Genomic DNA, 16,894 nt, shown 5'->3' with positions numbered 1-16,894 from the left:
GAGGGTCACGGCAATATTGATGTGACCACTCGTGTGTGTGTGTGTGTGTGTGTGTGTGTGTGTGTGTGTGTGCGCATGCTGCCGGTGCGTGACAGTATTTTCACATGTATGCAGTGTCTGTTGCATTTGTGCATGTCACCTCTAAAATCCAAGAGGACAAAAGCAGAAGCAGACACACTGAAACGTGCCAGTAACCCCTAACCACTGATCTCAGACCAGCGCATTCTGATGTCCACAGCGGGGTGTTTTTTCTTCCCCGCTGATCCATGCTCAGCAGCTGGAGCGTCTGTGCCTCTGACACCTGGGAGGTATATGTGACAGAGTGGGGAGGCGCTGGAAGAGGATGAATAACTGACCTATCACATCCCCATTGACTGAGTTAATTAATATAAGTAGAGCAGGGGATTCTTAGCTCACTTTTCACTGTATGGATTTGCTGTCTCCTCACATTTGGTATGTTTTATGTCTATTCAATGCAAATCCAATGTGTTCTGTCCCGCAGCCCGATCATGACAGCTAATTTTGGTATGTGAGCTGCTCTGATAGGGCGGATTTTAATTGTGGCACAACACAGGGCATCGCTGTGACTGATTGATATAAGATCTCATGTGAATGGACGTCAAATTGCAGCCGAGTAAACAGGTAAAAGGCTCACATGTTGTGCATTATATATTTCCGCTCGAGGATACTGTATACTTGTCGTCAGTCTCTATGCATCTTGTACATTTTGATAAAGCTAAAATGTTATGTTTTAAGAGAATAGTCTTGTCGGTACAGACATTAAGAGAGGGAAGCGGTGAGAGCAAACGAGGAGGGACAAGGAGGAAGGACAAGGACATCCTCATAGACTCTTAGACTCTCTTATACATGCAAACACTCTTTCTTCTTCTTTGTGGGTGTGAAAGACAAGAGAGGAGGCGCATGCAGGGGGGGGGGGGGTGACACAAGCAGGACAGACAGGAAGACAGGCTGAAGAAGATGGGAAATGGAGAGAAAAGGAGGGGAAAGAGAGCAAGAAAGAGCTCCACTGCCTAGTCTTAATCTGAGCTGTTCTGATCAATAGCCCATTTCCCATTGTTGCCAGAGCTGTTCGATCGCTACACCACGGAATTAACACACCCACTTTAATCTAGGGGGAGAGGAGCGAGGGGAGGGGGGGAAGGGAAAAAGGGGAAGAAGGGGGTTAAAGGGGTGAGTGGGGAGCAGCTGTGGAGGCATTCTCAAATGAAATCAAATCTAATTGTTATCACTGTAGCCGCTGCACTTATTACTACCACTGTTACAATTATCCACCCACCATATAGCTCTTTTTTCCTCCCTCTCATACCTCCCGTCATGTGGTGTAAACTGCACGTAAATAATCCAAATTAGTGTTTATTTGTTTCATTTTGCCGGCTGTAGATTGGATTGGGTTGGGAGGTTGAGGGGTAGGGGGGGGGGCCGTGACAGGGAATGGGGTCTGTGGTCAGGTATATTGTGCCGGATACACTCTAACATCTAAGTGTCTCAATTCAGCTCGGCTGCTGTGTTTCAGCGAGGTTTCACGAGATAACGCTGTTATGTTACGAGAATGTGTTCACGATCGCAGTGTAACCTTATTAAATGTAGAGGGGGGGGGGGGGGGTTGTTCTGGTGGCACCAATCAGCCATTTTATTTCCGTCAGTCGTCTCAAATCATGTTGGAGCAACCGGAAAAACATGATCATGAACAAATATATAAAGACATATTGTTTATTTACATCTAGTGGTAGCTGGCCATGCAGATAGTTGTGTGTGACATATATATATATATATATATATATATATATACATACATACATATCCGTCTCAGAGTTCTGCTTCCGCTCCATGAAGTAGAGGGGAATAGGATTTCACGTTATAAAATCCAACATCCTTTCGTCTTTCCAAAATGAAGTCTGAAAAGAGGCGTTGTTGTTGGTTTCTTCAGCGATGCTCGCGGCGTTACTCTATGGACGGCGATGTTGGCCGTCGCTTTACTCCAGAATTAAATATCGCAACATCGTGAACATTTTTACCGACATCCATCGTTCTCAGAGGAGGAATAATCACTTTGGTGATTCTCTGACTGTGTCTCAACCACTACTGAATGGATGTCCATGAAATGTGTTAAACACATTCATGTCCTGCTGACATTTTGCACAATTTGACATAAAAAACTGGAAGTTGGTACAATCTACATTGGCCAAATGTCACATGCATGCTCAGGGTTCAGGCCTGAGGAGTTACAGTTTAACAGCATGTTTGCATTATCATTGTGAGCGTGTTAAATGTGGATTTTTCGTGTTTCGAGCACCAACATATTTGCATAGCTAGGTACGAGAGGCGAGTGTTGTTTGTATGCAGTCCGTATGAAATGTGTCGTGTTGCAAAAACATGGTTTTCCAAAACACTTAGTTTCTGGTCAGTTGAAATCGAAACTCTTCTCGGCTGCAATTTCGTACGTCATAAATACATCAACAGCCGGTGCGCGATAGCGTCTTTGACTTTAGAAGACCATGGCGTGTACCGTGATTGCAGGTCGCCACTTTCAACACATGAAATGTAATAAGCATCAGCTGAGAGGCTAACCATAATTTCAATCATACAGAGTGCAGGCGATCTATTCAAAATCCATTGGTCACACCAGCTACAGTCTCCGCCATTATTTCTGTGTAGTTAAGAGACGTAATGGAAGATATTTCTTTAAGTGACACACACGAAATGCAAGTTAACATATATATCTTGCACATATTTTGGAAACAGGCAAAGTCTTTTCCACAAAGCTTCCAATTACTAACTCCATTACTGAAGTGAGAGCTTGTGCCTCGTCAGTGCCAACACTTGAGTTTAGCTGTTGAATATTGTAGTCTACAGCTTTGGGTGTTGCCAGCGGAGTCTTTGCTTACTGCCTTCCACTGAGACAGCTTGAGGGGAAAACACAGCACAGAAGCTTTTCCCTGCTACCGGAGGCTATACCCAACTTTTCTTCCAATCCATTCTACTTACTCTAGTTCTTTTGAAGTCATTTCATAACAGAGCAATTTTCTCGTTAGCGTTCGGCTTTAATTGTGGGTAATTAAGCGTGCTCCAGCAGTAGAGAGAGTGCTGTTCGGAGGACTGGGGGGAAATTAGCCGTAGTTCAGCTGTGAAATAAGGGGTTAAGTGGGAGTCGGGGCAGGGAGAGGAGAGAGCCGAGGGGGGTCAGTGACTCCAAAACAGGGGGCACGCTGTCTAAAAAGGAAATCTGCTTTGGGTGTAGCGGAAGATGGGAAGGTAGAAGAAAGACAAGTGGGGAACACAAATAGGTAGTTTTAGCAAGAGTCTTAATTCAAACAGAAGCTCAACAGGGCTGAAGGAGGCACTGTGGGGAGTGCAAGAGAATAATGATGACATCGAACAGGAGAGGAACGAGAGCTCCAGAGAGATCTTAGATTGCCTGTCGTGTGTGTGGCAATACAAATACCGAGAGGATAAGCTACATGTTAGCACTACTTGCATGTCATCACTGTAATCTGAGCATGATCGAGTGCAAAAACAACAACGTTAACGGCATGATGCTGCAGGAAGTTTGACTGTAAACGTGGTACAATACAGAAAAGATGGGAAAATATGTATTATTATTTTAGAGATGCAGTATTGCATGTTTCAGTAAATATTACCTCAAACGTCTTGCACGTCAGAAAGTCAAAAAATGACAAAGAAATGCTTTTTTTTTTTACATATGATTTTAGGCTCTTTGGACCAAGACGTTGTCAACTATAAATGGCACTCTGCGAGCGCAGACCTCCGCCGAGGCCACGTTCTGTCTCGCAATGTTGACGAAAGTGAAAAATAATTAGTGTACCTGCCCCGTGATCCTGATCCTTGGCACATGCCACACCCTTCCCCTAAGTTTTATGAGTCGGGCCAGTAGTTCCACACTCCTCGTGAAACAGACAATCAAAACCGAAAACACACAAGTAATGGAGAGTGTGCAGGACGCCGTTATGTTTCTTGTTACAGCGAGTAAAATGAGTGCATTTCTTTCCATCGCCTCCCTTGGAGCAACAGTGTGTGTATACAAGCAAAACCCTGGTTTGGCACCAACTGTCACCAAGTGGATTATGGACTTTACACACAGTGACCCTTGATTAAATGCTGCACCCTGCTGAATAGAGCCTCGGCCCCTGCGCATCCATTAATGCTTTTATTTTAACCCCATAACAGCTATAAACGTCGCTGTGGCCATAAAGCAGATGAGGAACGATTGGAGTCATTGACTGTACTGTCAAATGCTCGGTGGACGGGGACATACTCCGCCGGGCCCTTTATGAGCGCTTCATCCCTCGGAGGAGCCATCCCCACTGACTATAATGAACCTGTTCAAGCCTCTAGAAATATTGGCTCCCATGCTTAGTGATCGTTTGAATACCTCCGATATAGAGCGTCGTTTGCAAACAAGTGGCTGGGCGTTGGAGGTGGCGACGCTAATACCTAATCAATGGAGGGACGCTCACTTGCAGTGGGCCCTCATGCAGCCTTGATTCATGCAGAGGGTGCGGATATAATGTGGTTTAGAATAAGCACAAAAGATGCCACATTGATTAACACATTATCAGTGTCAATAGGAAAAGCTCTTTCAGGAAGAAGAGGACACTGCTGGGGTATTGACATGGTCATGCAGAAGAAAAGAAGACTGCAGTGGAGACTAATCATCTTCCTGCTAGTGACCCTTCCTGAGTCTGAGTTAGTCAAACTTGAGAAGTCTCAGGGTTGGGGGGGGGGGGGGGTCACTCTCCCCGTGTTGGGTGCTGGTGTTAAAGATTAGAGACGAGTCCAGGTTCTTCAACCCCACGAAATCCAAAGATTCCCCAGTCGACAAAAGGAAGACTCAGGGATGAATTTAGATTTACGAGGCTTCAAGCAAAGCTAATGTGCTACATTTCAAATACTTAAAAAGGAGAAAAACACCCAAATTCAACGTTGAATTATGTTGTTTGAAAATGTAGATGTATATTACACAACATAGTCTGTGCCACCGTGAGATGCTCCACTCAACCCGTGTGTACGCCAGGATGTAACGCTGTGTATAAAATGATGTTTCTCTACAACAACAAAATGAAATCTCTTAACAGGCACTTGCATTGTAGATTAATGAGTATTTAAGAAATGCAATAATTCATGTATGATGTCAAGAAAAATGAAAAGCTGCTTCTCCCGTCACTGAAACATGGAGGGCATCTGATGAATCACCGTATCTTTTGAAAAGGAAATGTTTCAGCTGCAAAACACAGACGGACACAAAGACAAACTGACCACATGACTAAAGTTGAACTGGGACGCATGTATACGAGCGCATGCGATGGATCACATTTGTCAGCCTGTTCACAAAGACAGTTTTGCAGCTCTGCGGTGGAAAGCAGCAGCAGTCGTGTTGCATCGTCACCAGCTGACATTCTGTAACTGCACGGCTAACACAGACACATGACGCTCCTGCTTTCTCTGCACATTTAAGTAGAATTTCCTGCTGCACATTGGATTTTGATCTATAAATGAGAAAAACGGCTGGAGTGATGTTTTTGACCTCGTGTGACATGAACTTGAAATCAATGAAAAGGTCATGCTGACAATATCCAGGTGGGGGGGGGGGGGGGGGGGGGGGGGACGCCTTGTATATCAGGAGAGGAAAGACGAGCAAGAGAGAAGCAGTTTTACGTTTTTAACAATATTCACAACGAGCACCAGTCAATGAAATGTGCTTATTTTGATATGATGTAAAATATTAAATATAAAACATCAACTTAAATAGTAGTGATCTTTTAATCCATAATAAAATGTTGTGGTGCTTGATGGTGCAAAAATATCCAGACGGCGATCTGCTCAAGGATCTTACGCCTCGTGTATCCGATGTGAAGGCCTAGTGTGTGTGTGTGGTGAAAGAGCTGATGCGACCTTGACCTCTTGAGCTGCATTGGTTTGTTTTGAAACTGAAATCATGAAGACAACATAAAGCTCGCGAAGATGTATAAACTCAACCAAACATTGTGCGAGTTCACAGAGTCAGTCTCCCATTCGGTATCAAAGCAACAGCTCCAGACTGTATATATCTGTTGGACATCAAAGATTAGAGTCTCACTGCTCTCTCTGGAGCTCTTCATAATCACAAAAAAGTGAGCAGACCACCCCGGGCCACAAGAATATGATGTTGAGATCTTAAACCGAGTGAAATTCTCTTTTATCACAGCATCCGCAAGTTAAATATGACCGTATTTGTGATGCCTAGAGATATAAAAACATTATACGTGATGAACAAAAAAAAGTTGCAACATATGCTTTCATATTCTTGTGGTTAAAGAAAAGAAACCAGCTTTAATTATATGATTTACTGGTGTTAATTAAGTCCCTGGGAATGCATGAACATGTATATATAGTATATAGTATAGTGGAGCTCACGAGACTGCAGCTACATGGTTAAGGTCATCTATACGCATGCAGTATTAATCCATAATACCATAGCATAAATAAAAGTCATCAAATATTAAACCACGACCTTGCGCACGCGCATATAATTGCATGTCCACCTACGCCGTTTTGACTTGGACAACTTTTTTTTGAAGAGGATACCCTCATCCCCAAAGTTCCACTTCCCCCGACCGCGCGCTTACACTTTTCATCTCACGTGCGTCTTGCCACCATCCTCTCCCGTCAACATCTCGGTTCCTGAAGCCGCAGCAGGATATAAATCACAGATGCAAAGCACAAACACGTTTTCACTTTAAAAGCAGAAACCTTCTAGGAATTGTTGCCGATCTATTTGGTATAGCTATAGGTATACCGTACTGCGCGCTGTTCGACAACTCTCCGGCGCACGAGCGTACACAGCATACATCAATACATTTCTGCAGGAGGTGCGCATGTTTCCCTCGCACCAAAGTACATTATATTTCTCATGTATTTCTGACGTGCATCTCAATTATTAAAGCCACTTGTCCGTAACAGGACGGGGCATTAGGATGCAGGGTGCTTACCTTTAACGATGCACCTTCATGGACTTGAGCAGCAGCTCCCACTTCTTGTTGTTGGGAATCCTGTAGACGTGCGCAGAGGACTGATGATAATCTGATGATAATCTGGGCAATTTAACAGATCGGACCTCGCATCCTTCCTCCTGCATTTAACTACATTGATGAAGAGTTACACTCGCGTGATCTATGAGTGGCGATGTGAGTGAGTACCGCCCGTAGGGGAGAGAAAGATAAGTGAGAAGGGGGAAGCAGCGCGCAGGACTATAGCGAGAGAAAAGTTGTCCTCGGAGCAACACAAAGTTGACAGGAAAAAAAGAGACTCCTCTGCCACCAGCTACTGTCCGACATTGGTATGATCTAGTTTACATTAGCAATCTAACCAAAAATTGAAAGCAAGGAGAAACAGGCAGGTGTAAGGGGATAAAGCGTGGAGGGGAGAGATCCGAGCGCAGGGAGGGATGAGAGCGCAGAGAGAGAGAAAGAGAGGGGGGGGGGGGGGGAGGTAAAAAGAGAAGGTGCTGAGCCTGAACCTCCACCTCACATGAGCCCGACCGCATTTAAGTTTCTATCATCTGTTGTGCACGTGTTCCTGTGGACGTGAGACAGAGCATTGACCTGCACAGTGTATATGTAGACGGGTGGGGGCCACAGAGCGGATCGATCGGGTTATAATTTTGTCCAAAGTCGAGGGAAAATAAAGTTCATGGAGGAATGAAATTTGAAAACAGATGGCGAATCCCGTCGCTCTTAAATACGATTCGATCTCTGGGAATGGAGTGTAGATAATATTTGGTTGGGCGTTTGATGAAAATGACGGATTTTTCATTTTGGACAGGTGGGGGTAGATAGATGAAGGGGGGGGGGGGGGGACGGACAGCGTGGAGGAGAACGAGGGTGGATATGATGTGTCTAGGGACAGAAACTAAACTTGGGAGAGGAGGACGCAGTGTTTTCCCCCCCCCCCTTCAGATTTCATCCCCTTTCTCCATTTGCCCCCAGTGCGCACACGAGACCCCCCTCCCCTCTCCTCTCACATGCACGCCCTCCCCTCACTTTCCACCACCTCACCCCGCAAAGAGGGGCGGCGGGTGGAAGGAGGAAAAGGAGAGAAAACAAGAATACCAAATAAATGAGAAATTTTCGTACAGGCCCCGCTTCCGTGCGTTCCATGCTAGCAATAACAATTAAATATCGACCGCTTTCCCGGCCGGAGAGAACCTGAGATACCCAGAGACTGCCAAGTACCGAGACCCCCCTCCCCTCCATTTCTCCCCATCTTCCACATATGCACTCACTCACTCCCTCACTCTCCTCCTTTTCTCGTCATCCCCTCCCTATATACCTCTTTTCCTTCTAATCCAAGTCCATCAAGCCAATCTCTTCTAATTTGGTGTATCTCATTTCTCTTGATTCCATCCCACAACCCCATTCCAGCTCCACTTTTATCATTGCTGATTTGGGGGTGGCCTCACGGACACACTCCCATTTTCTCTCAAAGCAAGAGGACTTCCGCACACCATGCATGTCAGTTTATCAAAATCAATTATGGGATTGAGATTCACGTTGCTTTCCCGTGGACGTGAGAGCTCAGGCTCATTGGAACTACTGCACTCCGACAATTGAAGTGTCATTTTCAGCACATCTGTGGGTCTGGTTTTCAACACAACATGCTTACAAAGACACTTATGGACCCAGCATTGTGTTATTAAAAAATACGCTGGGTTTAAAAGGAGCACAAATAGACAGAAATGTGTTGAAAATTAGCAAAAGGTGTTGCACGGGGATGTCAAGACCACTAGAAATAAAGATGACAGACTGCGGTTAAATGGATGAGCTGCTGTAAGACCCAGTGATTCTTTAAGAACCTCTTACTGGGTTGTATTGTGTTTTCCTTTATGGCACGGTTTTCTTTTATCATTCCTGTTTGGCATTTTTATTTGTGAAACCTGCAAGGCTCGTTGTAGAAGTGTAGAATATGGTGAGCTATCATTTGTTGGTCTGTCATACAGAGGACAAAGGATTAGACCAAAAGACGAAAGAGCACAAATAAATGTTGCAGAGGTCGGTTACAACCCAACCATAGTAAAGAAATAAACATGACAAAATGTCATCTTTTTGGCTATGGGTTGTTATATAATGGCAAAACAATGAGCCCCTGTGGGATCCACTGACTCTCTGAAAACCTCTTGCTTCTTACTGGCTGTATAGTTTGTCTTTATGGCAGAAGTTTATGGTGGATGAATGAATTCTTGACATTTTATTTGTGGATCATTGTAAAATGTGGTCAGCTATAATTCTGTGGGACTATATATATAGTCTAAAAGGCAATGCATTAGCAGACTATATTGTTTTTTGACCTCTGGCAGGATTCTTCCTGTGCACCTTTTTAGCATTTATTTCTAAACCTGTGTTGCTCCTTGTGCAATATGATGACCTATAATCTAGTGCTCTATATCCAACAGGGAACAATAGAGTCTGGGGGTTTCAGACTTTAGACCAAAAGACAAACAGGTAGACTCCATTCCTTTTTTCCAACAACCTCCTTGTGTTGATTGACGGGTCCCCTGGATTTGTGCAACTCGTGACAAGACTGCCAGAGGAGTGGCATTATGTTGGACTTATAAGTCCTGAGCACGCCAATGCCAACTTTTCCAAACGAAGTGCACAACTATCAAAAGTTTCTCCATCATTGTCGTTGTGTCTTCTCTCACTCCTCTTTATATTTTTTTTCCGCCTCAGAACTTCTCTCTGCTCGCACCCAAGCCATTCAATTTCTATTTATTTCACCCCCACACCCTCCACCAACACCTCCTCTCGGTCTCCCTCATCTCTCCGTTTTCACACCTCTCCGCCTCCCCCTATTGCTCGCTATTAAAACCCATTCTTCCCCTGTTGTCGCCCTAATTCTCCTCCCTTCATCCCGCCGTCTTTTCCCTTTTCCTTATACTTCCATCCACATCGTTATCTCCACCGTTTGACTTTAATTAGTTAATGCATTAATTATCTACGCCCCAATACCTGCCCCATTAACATACCCTCTCCTCCCTGTGGCTCCCTCCCTGCCTCACCCCTAGGCCTCTGGGCTGGAGATGCTGTATGGACACACGGGTAGGCGCGCACACGCACGGACACACAAAACTGCTTTCTCCTTTTCCCTCCCTTTCTACCCCATGCCTCTTTTTCACTCTATTTCTCGCTCTTACACTCTTTGCCCCCTACCTATTTCCCCCCAAGTCATCTCTCTCCCCCCGTCTATCTTCCTTCTGCCCCACTATACTCTCCTCTTTCTCTCTCTGTGCCTTGCAGTCGCCTCTGCCGGCTGGTCTCTCTCCCCGGCGACGGAATTATGAAAAATGCGCCCATCGACAGAGCGCCTCAGCTTCGATTAGCCGAGATGGGACATGACAGGCCGCGATCAATACTTATACCGTCCTATAACGTGTCAACTAATGAATCAATCTCGGCTAAATTTTCCATTTTTCAAAAGCCGACGCGAGAGACTGGAATATCCTCTTTTGTAAAGATATTATTATCGATTTCGTCGGCAATTTGACATCGGGGGTAGTTAATTCCACTCTAGAATAAAATTGAAAACACTTGAGATTGAAGTGAGAGAGGGAGAGAGAGAGCGAGAGAGAGAGAGAGGGGGGGGGGAAGGGAGGGAGGCAAGGGCAGGCAGGAGGGGAGGGGGAGACGGCTGTTGACTTGATAAAAGAGAATGGGAAGATGGAAGGAAGGGGAAAGGGATAGGAAGAAGAGATACTACTGGCGGTGTTGCAGAGACAGAAGTCTATCTATCTATCTCAGAATAAACAGAAAGATGGGAAGAAGATACTACATGTTAGACTACACATGAGGGGGGGGGGGGGGGGGGGGTAACAAACACATGCACAATACAATCTATTATGACCTTGCATTAAATCCTACATTTGTGAAGCTGCTTTATTTGTAACTGTGTCAGAGAGTTTTTATGCAGCTGTAGTTTCTGTTCCCCGTCATGTTGACGAGTCGTTGGTCACGATTTACACTGTTGTCGTTGTGCATTTCCAAACATAGTTATGCGGTAAACTGTAGATAAGATTTGTGTTATTCAAGGAGTGTTTTTAATGGACTTAAGGACCATTGTCCTGTGAAAATGAGACGCTTTAAGACAAATCCTCATTAAAACAGAAGTTGCATTTCAGCGTTCAGTTTTTAAACTAGGAAGGAAGTTTGGGATAACTTCCCTGTGAACTTGTGAGTTTCACGACATATTAACAAACCGTAAGTTATGATAACATCAGCGTCTGCGTTTCTGTGCATGCACGTACATGCACACGCGTGAATATGTGTGTGTGTCAGGAGGGAGGCAGAGAGTCAGCACGTGTGTCAGAGTGAAATATAGATGGAGGAGGCCTGTGTGTGTGTGAGGGTCAGCGAGGTGCAGTGTAACTGTCGACAATCACAGCCTTATTTACCTGTCAAAAACACTATCATCCCACACAGCCCCAGCCAAGCAATTTCTCCTGTCTCTTCCTCCCTCCTCTCCCTCGCTCTCTTTCTCTCCCCCCTCTCTCTCTCAACCTCCAATTACAACCTAGAGGGCTATTTCTCTCCAGGACAAAAACACTCCCCACAAGCCCTCCCTCTCCTTTCCGATAGCCCCTTCTCTCTCCCCATAGTTTCTACCCCTTCTCTCTCTTTTTTCCCACTCTCACCCGTTCTTTTCCTCTGCTGAGAGTTGGAGAGTGGAAATGAACAAGCTGTAAACACACACCACTTATCCCAGTGTATGCTGTTGTGTATTTGTTGGCCAAGGCTGGTGAGGTGAAGGCTGTGGTGTAGGAGGCCAGAGGTGCGGGCTACTGTACCAGACGGAGAGACGAGAAATAAAGATGCACCACAGGTTGAAAGGCAGTTTGATCAATCCCCCCCCCTCCCCCCACGCTACACCCTTCTGCTCTGAAACGGCAACTGCTGGAGAGTGGAGTTACAGAGTACGTTGACTAAGTGTAGAATGAGTCCTGTGCCGTCTGCTTTCATACTGTTGTCAAGATTATATACGTTTCTCATCGTCAACAAGTAAAAGACAAAATCATCGATGAGTTGTAGCTAAAGCCGGATGTAGCTTCATCCTCTGTGCCACAGAGCTCCATTTAGTGACACACGATCTTTATGATAAACTGGAGTCGCATCTGATTTTAAGTAAATCTCATTTTAACCTGGTGCCATAGACAAAATGTGTATTTATCCACAGCTGGAAATAGTCTAACAAAAGCTCCATTTACTAATGTTTGAGTAACGTGTGCTACAAACTACAGTTTCCAGTTGTTTTTAAACAAATAATGAAACTGTATGTTCGTACGGCAGATTTACATGTTGGGCATGTGGCCGAGTGCACAGACAGGGAAGTTGGAAAGTGTTGAAATGAAAGAATAAAGCATTGATGGGGTTTGTTGACAATAAGAAATATGTACAATCACGCCTCGTCCTTCAAACCTCACGAAAGAAAAGAGAAACTTTGTGGTCAGTATGTATTGGTGCAGATCAAACTCCTGTTACATTTATTAGTCACTCAAATACATTTTGAAGGACAGACATCTCAGACATTGTGCTGAGAAATGTGGTTTGACCTGTTCTGTTGCATTAAAGACTGTAGGAGATTAAAAACTGAGAAATTGTTTTTATTTAAATGTCTATTTTGTCCAAGTCGTCTTCCTGTGAAAGAGAGATGTTAACGTTTATGTTGCGTGGAGCATCTGAAGTTGCAAAGACCTTTGAGGAGTTGAGGGATCTGTAATGTTGACATTAGATACAACCAGGTCTTTATTATATCTATTGCTTTTAATACAGCCTAGTTATTAGTTTATTTTCCTCATTTATTTGGTCATCTCCTATTGATGGAAATGCTGAATGGTATCTGCAGTGACAAACACACACACACACACACACACACTGTGCGTATGTGTTTGTATGTGTATACAATACATTTGTTAATGGTATCATAGTACCCTATTGCAGAGATGTAAATTTTGATTTATGAGACGTTGGTTTTGTTAAGTGAATTTTGCAGGATTTTGCCAGCAATCATCTTTCTATAAAATAATATATCAGACAGATTATTGAGTGCGAGAGCCGGCTGTATGACGGACAGTGACAGATTGGAACGACTGCGCTGCTGCCTGACTGGAAAGCCACTCGAGAGAAATTTTGCTGATACATGACTGTGGCGGATACTTGGGTGGCCTTTTATTTCCTGAAGTGAGTCCTGATGCCTGTGACTGAGACATACACATGTACACACACACACACACGTGGAGACACACACACACACACACACATACATGGACTGATAGCAGTCCGCTGTCCGTCTTCGTGACTGGCTCTGTGAAAAGGCCATCTGACAAAGCCATTAACAGGGCGGTTTAATACCTGCGTCTGTAGTGAGCCCAGTGACACAAAAAGACACTTATGGGCACTGCCATGACAGGAGAAGCACTGTGACGTCTGACTGACTGACTGGCGAGCTGGTCGACAGATGAAGGCAGGCAGAGACACCGAGACGAGAGACGGGACAAGAGAGCGATGGAGGATTCACATATTCCGCAAGACTGTCCGATAGCTACACACAGGAATATGTCCGCGTCGTTTCACTAACTGTATCGACAATTCGGCGCCAAAGTTTTTCAAAATGATCAACAAGGGCCAATATTTGTTACAAACAACGGGTCAAGTTTGAGCACACGAGGTGTACAGTTAATGGAACACTCGAGTGTTGCATCTTGAAGTTTCACGCACAAAAAAAAACAAGAAAGAATTTTCATTATCACTAAGTGTAGCACTCTGCTGTAAATTATGGGGAATTGAGATGTCAATTTAGGATTCAAGCCAGAGAATGGACGCAGCATTGTAAAGAGTAAAAGAGAGAAGGAGCCGGAGAGAGTTATAGACAGTAGGACAAAAAGGAAGTCAGAGCAGAAATGTAAAGTGGGAGACAGAGACAAAGCATGAGACTAAGAGAGAAGGAGAAAGAGAAGAATGATGTTGAATTGAGTGTGTGTGTGTGTGTGTGTGTGTGTGTGTGTGTGTGTGTGTGTGTGTGTGTGTGTGTGGTGTGTGTGTGTGTGTGTGTGTGTGTGTGTGTGTGTGTGTGTGTGTGTGTGCAGCCAGGGCAGCAGGCAGAGGCAGCTAAGCAGAACCAGCCAGCCCTCACAAACCAATCAGGCCTTCATTAGGCTGGGCGGGAGGGATCGATGGCCAGCCCGCATCAATTAAACAGCACCCGCACAACACTATATATACACACACACACCTATTCTATACACTGCCATCACATACACACATTGTTCTCACACTCACACACACACACACACTAGCAGAAACTATGCAAAAGACTGAAATATGCATCTTTCATGTGTCGCTCAATGTTATATCTTAAATAGCCAAACTGAAAACAACATACATTAAATACGTGTGCTCTTCTTCGTACACTGAATCCCACTCTGCTCATATGTACAAAAGCTAAAAGCTCCACTGATTTTCTTCGTCAACAAAGCCGTTGTGCAGGTTTCTGAGCAGCTCGGCTGATCCTGTGCTCTCAGACGTGAAACACAAAATGAAGGTTAGTGGTGCTAAGCTAACGTCGGCTCTTACAGACCTGGAACTCTTTGAGTTCATCAAGATAAAACCAAAAAGAATTAAACAATATTGAAAATAGAATTCTTGCCTTTAAAATACAGGGGGGGGGGAGAGAGAACAAAACACCTGTATGTACTTTTAAAGACATTCTCCAAACTGCAATCACTCCGTAACCTGTCCATTCGCTCTTTCAACCCCGACATACACTCACAACATCGATAACACCCAATTACACACAAGCTCACACATGGAGGGTCCTGAAAACACACAATTACATGCGCTCCGGACACACTTTTTATTAACACTCAATTACACACACGCATAAATCACTGACGAGCCGGTGCACCCACGAGAGCGTAACTGGGGACGTCCGTGTGAGGGATGGATCGTTTTTCTTCTTTCTGCCATTGCTTTCACAAAAGGCCAAAAATTATTGAGAGGTACGCCTACAGACAGAACAGGGTATGTTGCAGAACGCTGACACTAAGTTAGTCCGCAGCAGCTTTATCGTGTCCTTGTTTTAAATGGTTTGGTTTCAGTTTCCAGATGCAAATGCAGGAACGCTGCAACCTGCAAGTGTCAGATATGTTTTCTACGACGTCCTAACACTAAAGTTCAGTCTGATGGAGAAAGATTCCCAAAACGCAATGTTTAACACTCACAAGAAGAAAGTGTTGGGGTTTCAATCTCTGGTGGAGTTTGTTTGTTCTCCCCATGTTGCACGGGTTTCCTCTAGAGGCTCTATTTTCCTCCAACATTTCAAAGGCATTAGGGTCAGGTGAAAAGAGGCTCTAAAAACTGCCCAAACTGACTCACTGCCAATAGTCTCGCCTGTATATCCAGCACAGCATGCAGGGATACACTGAGTCTAATGTGATGTCATACACTGCAGTACATGCAATTGAATGCGAGGCACTTTGAGACATGAACCAACAACGTGTAGCATCGTATACATGAATGCACATTGTGCACTTGTATATAATAGCTTGGATATGTTTACGCTTGCTTATATTTGTAGGCTTCATATCTTTGTTTAGCTGTATGTCTGCATATATATATATATATATATATATATATATATATATATATATATAATACTGTACATTTCTCTTCTGCACAATGTTTAGGTATATTGGGCGCTATTAAGAACTGAGGTGTCAAAATACTTGGCCAATAAAGTTGATTTTGAATCCAAATTGATTAAATAACCCAAGACAGCTACTGAATTTGAGTTTTATAATGTTTGTTTACATTCATGGTATGTGTATTGCACAAAATACTGCCTAACTTTTCAATTACGAGTAATTGAAAAGAAGCAAAATGCAGGATTTTCAATCATATGTTTAGACCTGTACTGACACACAGTTTTAGTTTGAAAGTTGACACCCCCTAGGTATAGATACGGTGTAGTGCCTCTTCCCTGAGCGGCGGATTGACACAAGTTTCCCTCTAAATACCCGCTGTGCTGCGGCAAAAACAGCGTGGTGAAAATATTCAACTCTAAAATAAATGTGTCTGTATTGGGCGATTACCGGGCCACGCTTCCTGAGCCCCGCGCGTCACCTGCTCGCCGTGGCATTGACACGTCAGTCTCCCGCGGCTAACGCAATGTGACAGTGTTGAGATTATAATATCTGGCCCGTATTACCGGGCATTAACGCCATTACCGCGCCCCGCCCGCTCAGGTGGGCCACTCCGGGACTAAGAGAGAGTGAGAGAGATCAGGAAATTGAGAGAAGGCATTTTGGGAAAGAAGGGAGGACGACGATGAGATAGATGAATGAATTTGAGAAAATGGGAGAAGCAGTTTAGCGGCAGTAAAAGGCCTGTACAGTACTCGAGAGGAGGTATACACACCTGGAAATCAAATGGGAGAGATGGGGCGTTACTGTCTGCCTTTATGGCATTTCAGGAGGATGCGTTCAAGGAGAAACTGTGGATTATTGTAATACTGCTTGTGCCAAGTAAACCATTTAGGGAATAATGATGCTGAAATCTACCATCCATATCACCAGAGTACAAGTGTGTGTGTGTGTGTGTGTGTGTGTGTGTGCTCCTTGTGACAGAAGAGTGGGGCTGCTGTGTGATATAATAACAAAGAAAAAGGGTAAGAGGGGGCAGCCCAATTGGATAAAGCTATTCTAATAATGAACAGCTGAACAAGCACCATCACTTCACATGATTTAACGTTTACACCACGCCACGCCTGGTTTCATATCGCTTTTCCAGGGCCTTCATTTGTTTCACCCAAAGAAAACACTTCTATTCCACAG

The 16,894-nt window shown here is 44.3% G+C and overlaps 1 protein-coding gene across 9 annotated transcripts in view; it reads right to left on the bottom strand.

The window, feature by feature from the left end:
* erfl1 (Ets2 repressor factor like 1) overlaps positions 1–16,894 on the bottom strand; it is a 102,735-nt gene that overhangs the window by 39,620 nt on the left and 46,221 nt on the right. Inside the window, exon 1 of one of the 9 annotated variants that reach the window (XM_029452130.1) lies at positions 7,008–7,155. The exons of the other annotated variants lie outside the window; for them this stretch is intronic. The gene's annotated coding sequence lies outside the window, so the exon portion shown is untranslated. Of the gene's footprint in view, positions 1–7,007; positions 7,156–16,894 lie in introns of those variants that run through there. 9 annotated transcript variants of the gene reach the window in all.

The sequence above is a fragment of the Cottoperca gobio genome, chromosome 16, assembly GCF_900634415.1.
Source record: "Cottoperca gobio chromosome 16, fCotGob3.1, whole genome shotgun sequence".
Lineage (NCBI taxonomy): Eukaryota > Metazoa > Chordata > Actinopteri > Perciformes > Bovichtidae > Cottoperca > Cottoperca gobio.
This window is presented reverse-complemented; position numbering and strand designations above follow the sequence as displayed.